The 19,522-nt window shown below is 39.2% G+C and overlaps 1 protein-coding gene across 6 annotated transcripts in view; it reads left to right on the forward strand.

Moving 5' to 3' along the window:
• Nucleotides 1-19,522, forward strand: part of Dapk1 (death associated protein kinase 1) — a 200,739-nt gene that overhangs the window by 21,318 nt on the left and 159,899 nt on the right. Inside the window, exon 1 of one of the 6 annotated variants that reach the window (XM_047524292.1) lies at nucleotides 4,385-4,405. The exons of the other annotated variants lie outside the window; for them this stretch is intronic. The gene's annotated coding sequence lies outside the window, so the exon portion shown is untranslated. Of the gene's footprint in view, nucleotides 1-4,384; nucleotides 4,406-19,522 lie in introns of those variants that run through there. 6 annotated transcript variants of the gene reach the window in all.

The raw sequence follows: 19,522 nt of genomic DNA on the forward strand, positions 1-19,522 counted from the left end.
TTTGGTACTGGAGATTGAAACCAGGGATGCCTTTACCACTGAGTTATGTCCCCAGTCCTTTTTATTTTCAGACAGGATCTTGCTAAATTGCTTAGCAATTGATATAAAGCTGCAAGCATCTGTGGCTGATCTTGGGAGATTTTGGGAGCAAACAGCCACACAGCTGTTTGCCCTGGAATATCTACAGTTTCAGAGTGAAAACCTGAGGGTCCCAGTGTTCAACCTTTGCAGTCTCATTGTGAGGTCAGATGGCCAGTCAGTCTTGTCCAATCTTGCTTTCTTTTAATGATATTTGAAAATTGGGACTTTAAAAAGAAAGAAGGAAGTCTTAATATAGAATTGACTTCTTCCCCAGTAAATTTTAATTGATTCTGGTACATGTCGAAAGGTGTGTGATGGGTTTTAAAAGGATAGGATTTAATTATGGTTTAAAATGAGTTTTCTAGGAAGTGCTCAGAGTTGCACCCAGGGAGAAGAAAAGGAGGGTTTCAGTAGAATTGTGTGAACTGGTTGATGGAAAATAGGTTTCTGGTGCTGAGGTTTGGGAGCCTTGCCAGCATTGCAAGGTGTGAATTAGCCTTGCAGTGCACTGCTGCTGGCTCTGGGCCTGTGAAAGGATCTGTGGGGAGCAGAGCAGCTCCACTAAGACAGAGACAGGGACAGCAGGGGACAGAGCAGTTTCAACCCTCCTGTCCTTTGGGTTGTACTTCCTCTTGTATTAATAAATGGATTGGAGACAAGAAGACAGTTGCTTTAAATCCAAAAGACATGGGGAAAGTTGTTTGGGAGCAGGTACTTAAAAAAGCAGCCATGTTGTGGGAGGAAAAGTTAGGATATTAGTGACAACTCTGTGGCTCATGCAGTTTTTTTCTGACTGTAGCAACTATGTGGTTTACTTATTCTTCTTTTATAGGCTGGGAAACCAGAAGTCAAGGAAATTAGGCTTGAGCAGCAGACCTATAAGTGGTGAACTTATAGGTTTCAAATTCCAAAGTCTGAAATCTAAAACTCCATATGTTTAAAAAGTAAATTTCATGCAAATAGTCCAAAACCCAAAGAACTCCCAAATGTGGAAGTACTTCTGGTTCCAAGCATTTCAGATAAGGGATATTTGATCTGTGTGAGGGCATATTGTTATGTGTGTGTGTGTGTGTGTGTGTGTGTGTGTATACGTGTGTGTGCACGCATGTGCATGGATCTGTTTGTATGTACTCAACCAATGTGTGTTTTATACACAAAGATACACACATACTTGCACTTATTTTTTTTACTGAAATAAAGAGTGTTTAAGACTCACTTTACATATAATAATGAACAAGGCTCACTCTCAATTATAACTTGACTTAGCCAGTGGAATCTCACAGTGTTTTCATTGATTCCTACTGTGGCTAGCCCATGGTTGACAGTGTTTTGACACAGTTGCATCCCAGTTTATTCTTTTCCTAATAAATTTATTATCATTACATCTCATAAGTGATACAGTGTTGGACCATTTCTCCACGTGTACAAATCATGTTCATTAAATTGAATTCCATTTTGGCTTCTGCCACTGCTATTGCAATAGCACTCAATATTTTTTTAGGTTTTGGTGTCGATCTCAGGGGTTGGGACATATCTGATTCTGCATTATCTAATAGTGTCCATGCGCAGCAACTGGCTCATCAAATGCCTGAAAAGTGAGCAGTCAACTCTTGGGAACCAGCATGACCAGCTCCACTGTCAAGGTCTGGAAATCCAGGTGCTTATAGATCTTATTCACCCTCAGCTCCAGCCCTAAAGAGTGTATAGTTAGAGACTAAATGAGTATTGGTGGGGTGAATGAATGAGGTTTCAAAGCTGGGACCAGGAGCCAGGTCATGGGAGACCAGTTCATACCCCATGGAGACAAGGTCCTTGGTAGGCAGTAAAGAATTTTGGGAAAGAACAGGCATCAGGGACTGTCTTCACTGTCAGATTTGGATGGCAGGGCCCTGCATTCTGGTGGAACATTAGCAGGTGGTGTAATAATACAAAGAGGAGGAGAAGGATGGAGTTTCCTTCAGTATTCTTTTCTGTGAGGTTTCTGTGATATCGCATTTTTTATTGCCCATCTTCTCGGAAAGGGAAGGCCTTCTTGTCTAGCAGTTTGATGTTTTATAGTAGTCCTTGATACTAAAGTAGAGGACCAATTATGAAGAACAAGAGATTTATGTACCTGTTCTTAGACAGGTCCCTTTTCATCTTCTGAATCAAATAGGTAATGTGTTCACATAGTTTAAAAGTCAAAGAATATCTTTTTGCCCTCCAGTGACTAACTTCTTCTAGTGATCCTTCTTGGTGATCATTATGGATTTATCCTATACATAAGTAAATTGATGAGCTTATAAATATTTTTGTGTTTTTACTGACATGTATGTGTGTGACATGTATGTGTGATATACATTTTCCTTCACTTTTTTCCCTAGCTCACAACCATGGCTTTCAAATTTTTCCATTACTGTACAAAAAGAAATACTTTTTTCTGTTTTATACATTTACCATCATTTATTCCAACCTTTCCCTAGCTCTGAATTTCTTGGGTTTATTTCTAATTTTTAAAAATTATAAGCAATTGTGCAATTTGTAGAATTTTTGTGAAATGTTGAATCTGTCTATAATAAATTCCTGAAAGCAAAATGACTGGATCAGAGAGTGCTTGCATTTGTTATTTCTGTTGGTATTGCCAAGTTGCTCTTCACAGAAGATAAGTCACTTTACAATTTAACCACAGGTGAGAGCTGGTTGTTCTGCCGCCTCCCACACCTGTTCATTTTTTGTCATGTGACAAGCATAGTTTCATTAATTTTTTAAATATGCATGAGTGGAAGCATCTTTTAAAAGGTTTAAAAGAACTGTTTGTGTTTGCCATGAACTTCTTATTCATACTATTTACCCATTTTTTCCGTAGGTTTGTAACCTATTAATGTAGAAACTCTTAGTTTATTAAAAATAGCTATTTGTCCATGATTTGATTTACACATCTTTTCTCAAGGTTGCAGTTTGTTTTTTGATGTTGTTTCTGATACTTTTCCCCCACAAATACTTATCTTTTTGTATGATAGTGATGTGCACATGACCCAAGGTTTATGGTTCTGACCCACTTTTAAACAGAATGAATGAAGCGTGATGTGCAGCCATCACCACTGTCCGTCTCCAGAACTTTGTCATCATCCCAAACAGATACTTTTAAAAAATAGTCTGATTTATCAAATTCTTTTAATTTTTCACACATTTTTATATCATAGTTAGAGGCCTTTCCCATTCTGAGTTGATTTAAAAATATTCTCTCGATGGTTTGTCCTAGTGTTTCACTTGTGTTTAAATCTGGGATCTACCTGGATTTTACTTTGGTGTAAAGAGTGAGGTATGTCTTCAAGTGTATTTTTTCTTGAACCCCTTAATTGTCATTTGGTTATCAAAACATGATTTGAGAGCTAGCTGGATTCAATCAGGCAGATTTCAGGCACTGTTGGTAGCTGTAGGAAAATAGCCAAGTGGACATTTTCAGGAGTCCTTGTGCGTGTGTGTGTGTCTGTGTGTGTGTGTGTGTGTGTGTGTGTGTGTGTGTGTGTGTTTATTAAACTGAGCTAGACTGATGATATGTAGAAAAACACTGGCTCCACACACTTGCTATCCTCACATAGAATCACAGACGTTTAGTCAGCACATTTTCTACACCTTTCGAAAGGTGGTTTCAAGATCTCTTCACCCAGGGAGCTGGATAAAGGAGGGTGCAAGCACCTAAGACAGAATGTTCTCTCTTGAACAAGATGTGCTGCAAGGATGAGCAGTTTGTGCCCCATAAAGGTTCTTAAGGAGACTGGGGGTGGGGCTGAAGGTTAGCAGATGATCTGGGGCCTTTGTGGGGGGAGGGGTACCTCTTTCTTATTCACAAAGGCCCTGACTAGGCTAGAGTGACTTGACATTGGTCTGTTTCCTCAAATCTCTGGATTCATTAGTAAGTAGGCTGCAGGATTTCTCTTTCCAGATGCTTCATATGTGCTGGGCTGCCATCCCTTGGCCCTCAGGGCAGCCAGTCAGAGCCTGGGGCATTAATCTCCCAGGGTCTTTATCTTTGTGTGAAAGCAGCATAGGCATGAGTTCTGTGTGTTCTATCAGGTGAGGCAGAAAAGGGTGGGAGGCACAGACCTGAGACCTTGAACTTCTGAGTTTCTCAAAGACTGAAGAGCTCCCTGCTAGAACCACCTCCTCACAGAATTCCAGGGGACACTAGGTAGGACCCATTCACATCCAAACACTGTGAATGGTGCACCCTGAGGTCTCCCCAGGCCCTTTTTTTGTTGTTGTTTTTAATCCCACAGGACCTTGTGGGTGGCTCCAAGGAAGCAATTGAAGTAGAAGAATGTGGCTTTCTGTGTGTGAGTGGGTGAGTTCCAGAACTTTCTGCATCTGTTTTTTACTGTGGCCAATGCAGTGGTTATCCTAAAAAATGAGTTGAATAAATGAATGATAAAATGTCAGATTCTAAAAATAGCCTGAGGTAGATCTTGTTTGGGAGCCAAGTGTAGGGTAGAGGCCTCTGGTTTACCTCCTTGTATTTTCTTCTCTCTCTGTGAGCTCTCCAGGGCTGGGATGTGACTACTCTCCTGCCTGCTTCAGCTTTTCTTACTGTGTCTGGCACATAATGGATGTCAGAGTGTTCAAGGCACTGAATTACCTGTCTGTGTTGCCCTCTTCATAGGAGCCACATGACTAGTTTCTATTGTCAGTTAAAGCACAGGTGTTTGAATAGAGTAAGTTTGTTTTTAAAATATTAAAATGGAATTTACCTAGAAATGGTAAATATTTAAATTGTGTTGAATTTTGCTCTTTTTTTAATTACTCCTAGATATTCTTGTCCTTTTAAAAAGATACAACTTATATACATTTACAGTCATACTGTTTACTGTATAGACCTAAGTTTTAACAAACACACAGTCATGTAACCACCACTGTAATCAAGACATTGAACAGTTCCATGTTCCCATGTGTGCCCTGTAGTTATTGGTCCACATCCCAGACCCTTCCCTTGCATCTGGCAACCACTGGTCAGTTTTCTGTTCTGGTAGTCTCCCCATTTTGAGAAAGATATAGAGATAGAATCATAGCATATATGCATTTTCAGTCTGGGTGGCATAATGCATTTGAGATTCATCCTTGTTGTTTCTTGTATTGATAGTTTATCCCATTTTATTGCTGAGTTGTATACCTTTGTATGAATACTCACAGTTCATCTGTTTACCTGCTGAAGGACGTTAGGGTTTTTAGTCTCTGCTTCTCCAGTTTTGCTTTCTGCAGTTTCAGTTACAACAAATTTCAGTAAATATTTTTAAGACTGAGAGAGGAAAGGGGAACTGAGAGATCATATTCATATAACTTTTATTACAGAATACTGTTAAAATAGTTCTATTTCATTGTTTATTGTTTTTAATCCTGGACTATATCTAGTTTATACATAGAAAAAGCATAGCATGGTAATGTTTGAGGTTTCAGGCATCAACTGGGCGTCTTGGAATGAATCCCCCCGTACATGGCAGGGACTACGGTACTAGCATTCTGTTTCCATCTTCTAGTGAATGGGAATTTTTCTAGAGAATCATTGTGATACTAACTAAATATGTTTGTATTTCTTTTGAGGACAAAGCTTTTGGGGCAGCATTCCCCAAAATAATTTGTATGATTATGCATCAAATAGCCCTTTATGGTATTAATGATAGTGGTATTGTCACTGTGCCTGAGTCTAGTTGACATCTCACCAATCTGCTGTCCTTAATTATTCTCTGTTGCTCTTTCCTATGAATGACAGGCCTTCTTTGATGTTGAGGCCAATTAGAAATATTGTAAGGAGATTTCTCTGAAAACTCAGAACTCAGACTAAACTATTTCCATATGTCATTTTCTACTTCAAAGACAGAGAACAGTGTGACAGATTTCTTTCCATGAGAATAGAGGGAGTTGTTAGCAGTGTAAGCCAAGGAGGAAGGGGACAGAAAGAACCTGTTGAACACATGGGGCTTCAACACACTGAACACTTGACAGTGTAGCACCCATTATGTTGTTAGATGTCTGTAACTATCATTGTCTGTATTATGGAAACAAAATTTCATAAACATTCTGTAAGAGCAAAGTCTTAGTGCACACTGCAGTGAGGAGAGCTAGGTGTTGGGTCTCTCAATGACTATGAAAAATCCCAGTGGTAGCATGGCTGACACTCAGCTCTTGACCTTGACTTGTATGTTTGAGTGTTATTTGTCTTGGGCAGATCAATTGTTTTCCAGTTTGTTTTTATCATTATGAGGGGTGCTTTGGTTGAATAGGGTTTGCTTTCCCAAAGTCTTATGTGCTGGTAGCTTGGTCTCAGTGTGCAGGTTGAAGTGATAGGACTTTAAAAAAGTGAGGCCTAGTGGAAGGTAATAAGGTGACAGGGTCTCTACCTTTATGAATGGATAAGTGCTGTCACTCAGAAGTGAGTCAGGTCTCATGGGAAAGGGCAAAACTGGCTGGTGTGGTGGTGCACACTTGTAGTCCCAGTGGCTTAGGAGGCTGAGGAAGGAGGAGCGCAAGTTCAAAGCCACCTCAGCAACTTGGCAAGGCCCTAAGCAACTTAGCAAGATCCTGTCTCAAAATAAAATATTAAAAAGGACTGGGGTTGTTGCTCAGTAGTTAAGTACTCCTGGGTTTAATCCTTGGTACAAAAAAAAAAAAAAAAAAAAAAAAAAAAAGCAAGCCTGGTGCATGCATGTGTTCCCACTACCATCTACCATGTTGTGGTTTAGTCAGAAGCCTGTCATCAGAGTTGGAACAGATGAAACCACCATACCGGGACATTCATTCTCCAAAACTCTTGAGTTGAATAAACTTCTTTTCTGTATCCAGTGTCAGGTATTTTGTTATAACATTGGCAAATGCACTAAGATAGAGGCTCAGTGAGCCTCTTAGGTCCCTGATGCTGAACTCATTCCTCTCAGAACCCCAGGATGTAATAATAGTCCTTGCGACCCATTGGGTTTGCAAGTCCAGATCACATCTCATGCTGTAGAATATTCCGGCTTCTACCATTGCTCACCAGCTGCTCAGGGTAGACCATGTTCTGAACAGGCAGTGCCTTGGCTAGCTGAGCCAGGGCTATCCCCAGCAGAGTACAAAATAGAACTTGTACTCATTGAGGTAAGCTCTATTCCTGGAATTAGCTGCTTTCTGAATGCAGGTCTTCCAAGAAGGTGATCTGGCAAAAGATCCCCAAAGCCTTAAAAAGACACTTAAATAGATGTGTACACAGTTCTGTCTTCCATTAATACGTGTATCAAAACACAAACCTAATGTTTTCTTTGGACAATTTCCAAACACTGAGTTTCTTTTTGAGCTGATATTATCTGGATTATTGGGACTCCCCCTAGGTGGTTATTTCACATCCTTCTTTTTTAGCAAGTGGCATTTAAAATACTTCTCCTTTGAAGCACGCACATGAAGCCAGGAGAAAATCCTAGGATAGGAAGTGATCTTATAGCTAAAGCCTTGTCTGCAAGTGATCCTTTGCTGCCTGGAGTGCAGAAATCATTAATCCTTCTTTGCTGCTGCATTCTACTGACTTTGAAATGGAAAATTACATTTCAGAAGCATTCCAATTGCATGTGTGCCTCCTGCAGTATACATAGGTGGTTTGAGTTCCACACATTCAGCCATGTGCCGACGACACTAACACTAATGTACAGTGTAAGATTCGTGTACTTTGAACACTTGCCTACATTAATGAGGCTTGAGAGGCCTCTGTGTGCATAAGTACGTTAATGCTGTGTTCATGTGAGGGTTTTTTTTTTTTTTTTTTTAATTATAATGCCTTGTCTGGTCCTTCTTCCTGAATGTTCTTCCCCCAGAGAGCCACATAGTTAACCCTCTCCTCCATCAGTGTTTGCTCAGATGTCACTTTCTCAGTGAAGTTGAACTCAGTCACTCTATAAAAATCACACCTTGCCTGACATCGTACCCCATTTTCTGCTCTGCTTTTCCTCTAGCTCTTAACAGTTTCTAAGGTACTTCAACATAACCTTATATAACCAATATACCAGATAAGACTGTTACCTTCTCTGACTCATTGAGAAGGTATCTTTATTTTATCAGGAGCATCTACAATAGTGCCTGACACATAATAGGTGCTCAGTATTAAAGTGTGAATGCCTGAGGCAATTCCTGGCAGAGTGTGTTGGTTCTTAGTTTATGTTCATTTCTTGATTACAAGGAAATGTCTAGCTTACACTTGAAGAGGCAGAGTTTCAGCAGCGCATGGACTGTAGTTGACAACCCTTTACCCCTTTACCTGCAAGGACAACAGGATTGGGCTTTCCTAGAGCAAGGAACCCCTCCCGCACCCACCCAGGGGCTCAGGAGAAGATCCAGGGGATGAGTCCATGTCATTTGTCCCTAGTGCAAATCAGATCCACTCTGTTGTAGTGGGAATCCTTCTCCTGCTCCAAACTTCTCTTGGTTTCCTCTGGCCCTTTAAATTTGGGGTTTCATGAAAATGCATGGTGTGGAAGAAGATCTGATACCTCCTCAACTTCTCAGAACTCCTGCTTCCTTACTGCAAAATACAAGAAATGCCATGGAGAGCTGTGCAGACTATTGTCATCAAATCTGCTATTTTGCTGCCACCAAACCTCCCCCACACCATTTTACAACCCAGATCATGAGTCTGTGAACATCCTACCCAGCCATTGGTCTACTCATCAGCCTGAGAACATTCTCATCAGTCATTGGTCTATTGTTATTAGCCCGAGAAATTTCGACTACTTAAGAATGGCTCCACAGCCATTTTCTCTCTCTCTCCTCACTCTCACTTGCTTTCACTTTCTCTCTCTTCCTCCTCCTCCTCCTCCTTCTCTCTCTCTCTCTCTCCCCTCCTCACCTCACTTGCTCTCACTTTCTCCTCCTCCTCCTTCTTCTTCTTTTCTCTCTCTCTCTCCCCTCCTCACCTCACTTGCTCTCACTTTCTCCTCCTCCTCCTCCTCCTCCTCCTCCTCCTCCTCCTCCTCCTCCTCCTCCTCCTCCTTCTTCTCTCTCTCTCTCTCTCTCTCTCTCTCTCTCTCTCTCTCTCATCTTTCTCCCTCTCTCTCTTATCCTGCAGGCAGACACTCTGCCTGTCTGCTTAATAAAATCTCTTATGTGAGTTCCCATGTCCAGAGTGGTCTCTGGGTATTTTCGTAGAGTACAGCGGAGAATGTATCTAAATGCTTATTGCAGTGCTGCTCTTGCTGCTGCTGCTATTGTTATTGTTGTTATTATTATTATACCTTCTCCTCTGGTATTTGGGAGTGACATAGTGGTCTCATCTTGTCCTCTTTTCTCCAACAAGACCTATGTGGTTCTCTTGTGCTCTGTCATTATTCTGTCACCATGACTTATACCATAGTGTTACAGGGCATAGACCTTCTGTGAAACTGAGGCAGGTGTGAAGACCCCAGTTCTTGTGTTTGGGCTAGAATGATTTCAGACATGTTGCTCAGAGTAATAGGCATGAGTTTATTAGAAGGGATGAGAAATGAAAAAAGGGGACACTCGAGGGAGAAAGAGGGGACACTCTTAGAGAGGAGAGGGGATGGTGCTTTCCTCCTGTTCTCCAGTTTTATTGGGATCCCAGGGAAGTTCCTAGAGTCCTGCCCAAGTATCCTCAGACTTTTGACTGACAGCAGTATGACATCAGACTTTCAAGTCCCCACTGTCATGAGAACTTTAGGTCACTTGGAACACTGCTAATCAGTTCTAATTGGAACCTGTTCTTAACAGATTTTATGGTTAGGAGGAATTTTTCTTCTCGCTCTGAATTCCGGCATTTGCTCTGTGTAAGTGTCACAGAAGTCCCTCCTTTAGGGTGACTTGTGTTCTTTTTAGCATATCAGGGCCTGCATTTTTCCTGCAGATGGTTTGCTGAGGAATGTGACATATCCTGTGGACTTAAGCCAGGCAGGCTGCAGGTAAACCACTTTTTTAAAAGTGAAAGCATGTGGAGGTCAGCACAGTGGGCCCACAAGGTTATTCCCTTAACCTTGTGTTCCCACTGCTCAGGTCTCTCTGTTCCCTATCACTAGCAACATAGCATTTTCTGGAGTTTGAGGAATGAACTGATGTTTGAATTTGTCATTTTCATGTAGTTGTCTGAAGTCCAGGGGAAGCAGTTTAGAGCTTGTGTAACTTATAATATTGATCTGAAAGACACTGTCGCACTAGCATAGGTTGTTACCAATTCCTGTAGTTATACCTCTATAGGGTGGCTTTGTTTTAAATTCACAAGTTGATTTCAAGTTTGTTTTGTATGGGGAATTTTTATTAAGCATGGGAAAACCTCAGTCTCTTGAAGGGTCAAATGATTTGCTTTTCATGACCCATTTTGAAATTGAAAGAGAAAGTTAATATGCATATGCATATATTCCCTTTTAGTTTTAATAGTGGATGAAAAGTACTTCTTCATGCATTCCAGAATGAATTCCCTCTGCCTGAGAAAATTGATGTTAGCTTTTAAAAAAGATAAGCATCATTTAATTTTAAAGCCCCACCCATAGAGAGAATTGTGACAGTTTGGGACAGACCGCATAAGCCATTTTCCTTTTGTGTCAGAGGGTTTCCTGCAATGGTACCACAGGAGAAGGATGCACAGAGGGAAGCCTTCTTGTGGCAGGTGGTAACCAACATTCAAGGAAATCCCCAAGGGACTCTTTTGAAGGTCATCTTCCCTGGAACAAAGATAGTCACTGGGGCCAGACCAATGACCTCTCCATATTCATGCAGGTCTCTCCTTCAAAGAAGATTTTAAAAGTAATTTCCTTCCCCAAGGGGATGGAGCAGCTGTGAGCCAAATGTTAACATCAGACTTTTTAAAAATAGAGACTGATGAATTTAAGAAATGCTTACTCTTTGGACAGTCAGTGGAAGCATTATGTTTTAAAGTATCTGTCTAACCCTTTTTATCAAGCAAAAAACGGAGAGGGTTAGATGAGGGGAGATATCTTTGTCAAAATGTTATTTAGGGAAAAAAAAATTATCTGATCTTTTCATTGTTGCATGTAGCGGGTTCACAGTGCTTCTCATGTCCACCCTCACATGGATCATAGCTGGCATATGAGCACTGGGTCTCCTCTGAGTGGGAGGCTGACCTTCTACCTGTGCTTCTGTACCCACTGCAAATATTTAACTGGGGTTTACTATTACTGCCTCCAGCCTTTGTACTGGTCATTCAGAAAAGAGACAATAGTCTTCAAAGAAGAGATAAAAGTCAGAGACCTGACTTTTTTCTTTTGGCTTTTCTGTATTTTCTTCACTGAGCAGGGGAAAACAGAATAAATGCCAAAAAAGTGGTTATGATGTGAGACTATCTGAAGGCTTTAGAGTAGGAGGGCTTTTGTGGGTCAGTAAAGATAGTGTGTTTCAGCCTGGTGCAAACTTCTGATGGGTACTGACCCACAGATGGGTGGGAGAAAGTAGAGGAGCAGCCACTTCAGTTTTATGCTAAGAGAAAACAGCCCCCTTCCCAACTGTCACAAGAAGAAATATGCTTAAGGATTTCATACAGCTACTTAAATGTGTCATTCCTTGTCTAAAAGGCTAATTGAAAGTTAAACTGTCTCTTATTGGTTGCTATGAGCATAAGAAAGATTCTTGGAATGTTAGAGAGTATTGGTGAACATGAAGAAAGGGGATCTGAGATAGGTATCAGTTCCAAGAATCTCCAGGGGCTCCTATGTTAATCAGTTTTTTAGTGCTGTGACAAAAGACTTATTTTGGCTCACATGGTTTTAGTCCATGGTCATTTGGTCCAATTGCCTTAGACCCTGTGGCAAGGCAGAGCATCATGGTGGAGAGCCCATGGTGGAGGAAACTGCTCATCTCATAGCAACCAGAAAGCAGAAATATCCCCATCAAGGCACACTCCCAGTGACCTAACTTCCCTCTACTAGACCCCACCTCCTAAAGGTCTACTACCTCCCAGTAGTGCCACAGATTGGTGCCCACACATGACCTTTGGGGAACATTTAAAATCCAAACCATAACTGTTTCCTTACTTAAGTAGCTGTTTTTCCTCTTGTGTGTCACCTGGGCTGGTATTTTTTGATAATGTTTTTATATACTGAGAATTTATAGACCTGCCTCTTGGTTTTGTCTTTTATGAGCTAGTGTCATTATTAATAACATGTTCCTACACTGTATTTAGTGCTGAGGGTAGGTCCTGTCTCTCTCTGGCCAAATTAGAATTGATGACACTTTTGGATCTTCTTGTATTGGTAAGCACCACCTGGTTTAACTGGTGGGGTAATTGCCAAAGTTCCGTTTTTTTTTTTTTTTTTTTTAATCAGTGGATGGTTAACTGTGACTTCAAGGCCACATCTGGGCAATCCTTTTTTCTCACAGCCCATGTACTAAGAATGATTTTGACATTTTAAAATGATTGGAAAAAAAATCCAAAGAACAACAAAAATATTGTGTGACGTGAAGTTTATTGGAACATGGCTACATGGCTATACCCATTTGCTTAGTCTGTGATTTCTTTTGCACTACAATGGCAGAGTGCAATGGTTGTGACAAAGATGTGTCACCCTCATACCTGAGAATATTTACTGGGTAGTTCTTTTTTTTTTCATATATTTTTTTTAATTGTATATGAACACAATACCTTTATTTTTATGTTGTGTTGAGGATCAAACCCAGTGCCTCACACGTGCTAGGCATGTGCTCTACCACTGAGCCACAACTCTAGCCCCTGCTGTGTAGTTCTTCACAGAAAAAGTTTGTCAACATCCTGGTTCATCATTAGGACAAGCATGCTGTACTATTTTCCTGTGATGTTGTTTTGTTTTTAACTCTGCAATCTAAAATGTATTAAATAATCTTTCACTTATGTTATAAAATAACAATTCTTATTTTGATCATATTTTTTGAACAGTCCTCCATAAAAATCTGCAAGTACTAGACAGTAAAAGAATGAGTGAACTGTTGAATACACAAAGCCAGGTGTCCATAAGAGAGCCCTTTGATGCTTTGAGAGAAGAGAAAACTCATTTCTCCTCTTCTACCCTCTCCTTTTTTCCCCAACATTTTATTATGAACATTGGCAAATATATACCAAGGAGTTGCCCTCCACTAGGATTGTACACTTGCTAACATTTAGCTATATTTCCTTTACTGCATGTCTGCCTATCCTTCCATCTATCTTATCCATCCAGTCAGTTCACATCAGCCTTTGTGCATTTTAAAATAAAATGCAAATGTTAGTATATTTCAACTATGGGGCCTTTTACTTTCACTTTTGGTTAGGTATAGTCTGAAGGGTGTGGAATATATTAATTCTATGAATGGAATAGAAGGGGACAGTTAAAGGCAGAAACAAGCAGAAAGATTTTAATTAAATCTTTATTATGAGACCATAATTAAAGCCTGGGTTAAAAAACATATGTACTTACTCTAAATATATTTGTATGAATATATAATATGATAAATACATAAATAATAGATATAAATGAAGATATGAAACATAAATATATCTAAAACATATATTAATGCACATTGAACAATTTGTATATTTGTTATGTATGTGTATGTGCGTATATATGTATGTATGTGTGTCTTTATATCTATATGTAAAATGAAGGAATGGAATTGGTCCTAAGATAATGGAGTCTTTGAAAAGCTGCTGGGACAGAAATGCATCTAGCAGACACTAACAGTATTGTGAAATTTAAGATGCCAAAGTATGTCTACACTGTGTGTCTAGATAGTGAACAGATGTGATTTTAAAAGCCAAGCAAACATGTGGAAAGGAGGAAAGAGTGTGGACTTGGGTAGCCCAAGTCCAAGCAGGTTGTGAGTCTTTGATCCCTTGATCACATTCCTGTCCTTACTACAGGGTAGATCTCAGAGAAACCTGAGCATTTCTACTGTTTTGTTTCTGTTCTGCTGAAATCTATTTGGACTTGCTCCAGGGGAGCATCCAGAGTCAGCAGTTGGCTCTGTGCATTCATAGGCAGCATCAGCTGTGTAGAGAAGGGGCAAGAACCACAGGCTGACCTAGACCAGAATACATGTGTGCCTCTGGTGTGCTAGCTGTAGCTGGGGGAGGCATTAGGAGACCTTCTGCTAACTGATGGACCCAGTGAGGAACATTTTCATAGTCAGGAATCCTTTCTTCATAGGAACAATTAATCTTTTTATTTTTGGTACTGAGGATTGAACCCAGAGGTGCTCTACCACTGAGCTAAATATATAGCCCCTTTTAATTTTTTTATTTTGAGACAAGTTTTTGCTGAGTTGACCAGGCTGTCCTCAAACTTGCCTTCCTTTTATCTCAGCCTCCTGTGTCCCTGCAATTACAGGTGTGCACCACTGTGCTCTGCCTGGAACAATTAATCTTTAATTGATCCATTGTGGAAACTCATTTTCTTAGAGCAGTTCTCGGGTTTCTTTTCTTAAAATCTATTTAAATATAGATTTGCATAGTGCTTTGCCATTTTTTTCAACTCCCTCTCTCCTTTATTTATTTATTTTTTTGTTCTGGGGATTGAACCCAGGGGTACTTTACATCTCCATTCCTTTTTTATTTATTTTTATTTTTTTTTATTTTGAGAGAGTCTCACTGAGATTAGCCTTGAACTTGTGATCTTCCTGCCTCAGCCTCTGGAGTTGCTGGAATGACAGGTGTGTGCCCTGTTCCTGGCTTGGTTTGCCACTTTAAAAGTACTTTAATTTGTTAGTATTAGCCCCCACCATAATCCTGTGGTGGTTACTATCCCAATTTCTTTCTTTCTTTCTTTCTTTCTTTCTTTCTTTCTTTCTTTCTTTCTTTCTTTCTTTCTTTCTTTTTTTGTGGTGCTGGGGATTGAACCCAGGGCCTTGTTCATGCAAGGCAGGCACTCTACCAACTGAGCTACATCCCCAGTCCCCCAATTTCTTTTTCTTTTTTTTTTTTTAATTTGCACATTTGCTCTGATTTCTTGGGGGGAAAATTATTTAGTAAACATTAGAACATACTTTTCGGTAAATGTACACTCTGATACACATGTGGCAACAACGTAGATGGATTATTTTGGCAATTTATTTTTTTAAAGGCTGCAGTGCTCTTCTAACTGGTTTGGCTTGGAAATTTTTAACCTGCTGGTTTTTATCTCTCCCAGTCCTTGCTGCCAAGAACTAGGGCATCATGTTGGACATTTCATTGGGTCTTCCCATGCTCCTAAAATGCTGATCCCTAGATCCTTATATTCCACTAAGTTTGTCTTAAGTTATCAGTAGGATGTTAGCAAAAGTAGCTTGTTGTTCTTTTTAGATACCCATGACAGTAGAGTGTATTTTAATATATTAGATATACATGAAGTATAACTTAAAGCACATTTTGTTGGTAGATAACAATAGGGACAAGAAAAATGATAGGTTTAAATGCTTTCCTGGCCAGGCTTGATGGCACATGCCTGTAATCCCAGAGTCTCGGGAAGCTGAGGCAGGAGAATCACAGGTTCAAAACCAGCCTCAGCAACTTAGTGAGACCTTGTCTCAAAATAAAAATAAAAGGGCTGGGGATGTGTCTCAGTGGTTAAGTGCCTCTGGGTTCAATCCCTGGTACCAATAAATAAATAAATACATATATACCTTTGTGTTAGGTATACTTATTTTTAAAGTGTGTGGTGTTTCTCTTTGATTCATTGTTATTTTTGATTCAATTATGAAAATGTATGAATAGGAAGAGCACTTTTGAGGAAGCATGTTTTTCAGAAGATTAAAGAATAAATCCTCTCCATCAGTCCTTGGCCTCATGAACTCACATGATGTAAATGAATAACCAGATAACATGGAGACCAGCCATTTTTTTCCTGTGCTCTGTGTGTCTAGCCCCGGGAAAGTCCTGCTGTGTTCAGCCTATTGTAATGATCGTGGTCACCATTGGCTTGAGAATTACATTTCCATTAGCCCCCCTTTTCTGTGGTATGTGACCCTAGATTATTATTCTCTCAGCATCATTGAGCAGAACAACTCAGAAATGTTTATGCATGTGCTGTATTGTACTAGTGCTTTTAAGATTTATTTTAGTATTTAATTTTAATATTTTATAGGAAATGAATCTGTTTTCTTGATATTGAATTACAGAAAAATTACAAGTCCTATTAAGTTTTGGGTGTGATTTTAAAAAGTATGTTTGAAATTTGCTCTCTGTATGCTCAGCATCTGTCAAGGTAAATTACAGAGACTCTGAGTAACCTACAAGGTTTCTCATGTGTGAACGTCTCCTATGATGTCAAATACCTAATTTTTAAAATTTAATATTGTTTATAAATATGATATTTTTTTCCTCCAGGAAAGATTCTAGTTTAGACTTGTTAATTTAAACATCAGTGCTTCAGAGTTTGGTTTCCCTTTACATTACGGGAACAGAATTCAAAATATCTTAGAGTGTGTCTATGTTCATAAATTTGTTTCACCAATTCTTTACAAAATTATTAGATAAAATATACATTGTTTTCAATCCGTAGGTGGCAGTTATAGTAAATGTCCTTTCCCCTGAAACACACATTTAAAGAAATTTAGTATGTTGTATGCACGGTGGGGATTCGACAGGTATTAACCTTCTGTTCTTGTCTTTAGGTGAAGTGTTACACCTAGATGATTTTATTTATTTTAATTTTTATTTCAGACAGTGCTGGGGATAGAACCCAGGGCCTTGCACATGCTAGGCAGGTGCTTTACCATTAAGCTCACCCCCCAGCCTCCATCCTGATGATTTTTATTTTCCTTTTGCTGTTCAGTTTTCTAAAATTTCCACAATTGTTGTTTTAATGTGCTAATAAGAAACAAAATGAATAGAGTCATTTATTCTTGCTTCCCAGTCTCTCCCTGCTTCAAAATGAGGTGGGGTTTGCATGCATGCAGATTTATTTATGTTCACTTGTTTCCTAGGTTAGATTGTTGCTCAGGTCAACACCAGGGTATTCTCCGAGGTCAGAAATGACAGCAGTTTCACCAAAGCAGCCCTTCCTTAAAACTACAGCCTGTGGGTTAAGGACTAGTGATGAGTTTAGCATGGGAGTACCTCTAAGGCTTAGTGTGTTTTCTGGTTTCTTTTTGAAACTCTGTAGCAGGGAGGGCACACAAATGTGTTCTCAGAATCAGTTGAGTGTGTAAGATGTTAAGAAACAGCACATGTCTACAAGTCAGAATGTTTAAAGACACTGGATGAGCTTATGACTGAAAATTGGTTTATGATGCAGATTTTGCTTTAGGGAAATGCTGAATAGTTAAAAGCTTTTGTCTGTGCTGTTTTTTAAAACCAAGAGCCTAAGATTCTGACAGTTGAATTAATTTTAAAAAAACAAGAAAAACAAATTCACAACTCATGTGGGAATTGTAAAAATGTTTTGGAGACAGTTTTAACTGAATCAATAAATGATGAAATAATAAATAAAGCACTCAAATCAATATCTGATTCCTCCCCGTGACCCCTACCGATGTTAGCCTTAAATGAAACTGTTATTATGCAGTGTTCAGTTTGTTTTATGGGCTATTTCATTTATTTTGTTTTAGGGCAAATGGTATCTTCTTTGAGGATGTTTTATTCTTATTTAATTTTTTTATTGTCTTCAATAGGCACAATAAGAATAAATTATTCAAAAGTCAAGGATAGGAAAGAATTTTAATTAGCTCTATCATTTGATATTGTTCTATTGGAGTAGTAGCATTAGCATTGGCTGGGTGTATGGAACAGATGTTTCTGGGTATGTTATGTGTGTGTCATTCATGTGTGTGTGGGGTATGTGTGTATGTGATGTAGTGTGTGTGTATGTGTATAGAATGGGTGTAAACCTAATGTATATTGGTACATGTGTGGTATGAATGTGTGGTGTGTTTATATGTGGGTGTGTGTGCGTGTGTGTGGAGTAGACAGCTTGTGTATGTCAGTGTGAGGCATGTGAGGTATGTGGTAGAGTGTGCCTGTGTGTACATGCTCGTGTATTTTCAGGGGGAGCTGTGGAGAATGCCATTAAAGGATGCATTTCTCATGCTCTGCTTTTACTGGAGGAGAAAGATTTCTGGAAGCAGCAGATGGTTTGAAATGTGCAGCTGTAAAGTAAGAAGAAAATCAGAGTGAGGGCCAGATTGGTTCTGAGGTCAATGAAGGCACATCCTCATAAAATCAAGGCCCTAAAGCTATAAACATCAGAAAGCAGAGCCCGAGGCAAGCTGGGAGTTGGGTGAGCCCCAGTGTGCTCACATTCATAAAAGTCCTGACTGCCAGCTTTCAGGCCACAATCCCATGGGAATTATAGTTCGTTACACTGGTTCAAATTGCTTTGTAACTCTACAGATGACTGGAAGACTTCAGCATCTTTGCATTTTTACTTTAAGGTCAAAAGGATTCTAATTAAAGCTAAAGCTACAATCTCCATGTCATCGTTTAAATAAATTCACCAAGACTATAGTTGTGGAATTTTTTAGAGGAAATTTGACATGTAAGTTTTACAGAGAAGTTTAATCTAATAATTGAGCCAAATAGTAGTGCTAAAGAATAATTTAGGACTGGGTGCAGTGTCACACACCTGTAATCCCAGTGGCTCAGGAGGCTGAGGCAGAAGGATCTAAAGTTCAAAGTCAGTTTTAGCAAAAGTGAGGTACTAAGCAACTCAGTGAGACCCTGTCTCTAGTAAAAATACAAAATAGAACTGGGGATGTGACTCAGTGAACAAGTGCCCCTGAGTTCAATCTCTGGTAACCCCTCCCCCCCAAAACATAATAATTTAGGGATCTGTGCTTTTGAAGTGCATTTTTTTAAAGAAAAAAATTTTCCCCTACTTATAAAAGTGGTGGTGGACATTGCTAGGAGTGGGGAGCAGGGGGGAAGCAGGAAAGAAAATTGAAATCACCTGTAATTTCACCATTTGAAGAAAATCATTGTAAATATTCAGTAATGTCTCAATCATATATGGATGTTTGAGTGTCTTGGATTATTTTGCAGACCTGTGTTCAAATTGTAGATATAAAGGCTATATTCCTCTGTTTGCCGTAAGAGCCCATTATTTTCTCACTTTCAAAGTCATCTTATCTGAAGTCCAGGGAAATGCTTAATAATATTCTTCAATTGTCTTCACTTGGGGTTTTAGGACAAGAATTTGAACAGAGTACTTTTAAAATACTGAAATCAGTGAGACTTAATATTTATGTGAGTAACTTTCTGCCCAGTGATTTTATTACTGTCTGATTCTACAGGAATTTTTCACATACTGAAAAGAAAATTTTAAGAAATAAAAAAGAAACAAACTCCATCTGGTTAACATTAAATGCCACTTGTGATTATAAAGTTTTATACTATAAAACTACAGTGAATTATTACAGCTTTATAAACGGTTAACTTTGTTTTTTAAATTAATTTTAAATCTATTTTTAAAATTAAGTGATTCGAGTCCATAGCTGTGACAAATCTTTGTGCGTATTAGGAAATTAGTTTAGCTACTAAGAAATAAGCTAATCAGTCTCATTGGAT

This window comes from Sciurus carolinensis, chromosome 14 (genome assembly GCF_902686445.1).
Source record: "Sciurus carolinensis chromosome 14, mSciCar1.2, whole genome shotgun sequence".
In the NCBI taxonomy this organism is placed as follows: domain Eukaryota; kingdom Metazoa; phylum Chordata; class Mammalia; order Rodentia; family Sciuridae; genus Sciurus; species Sciurus carolinensis.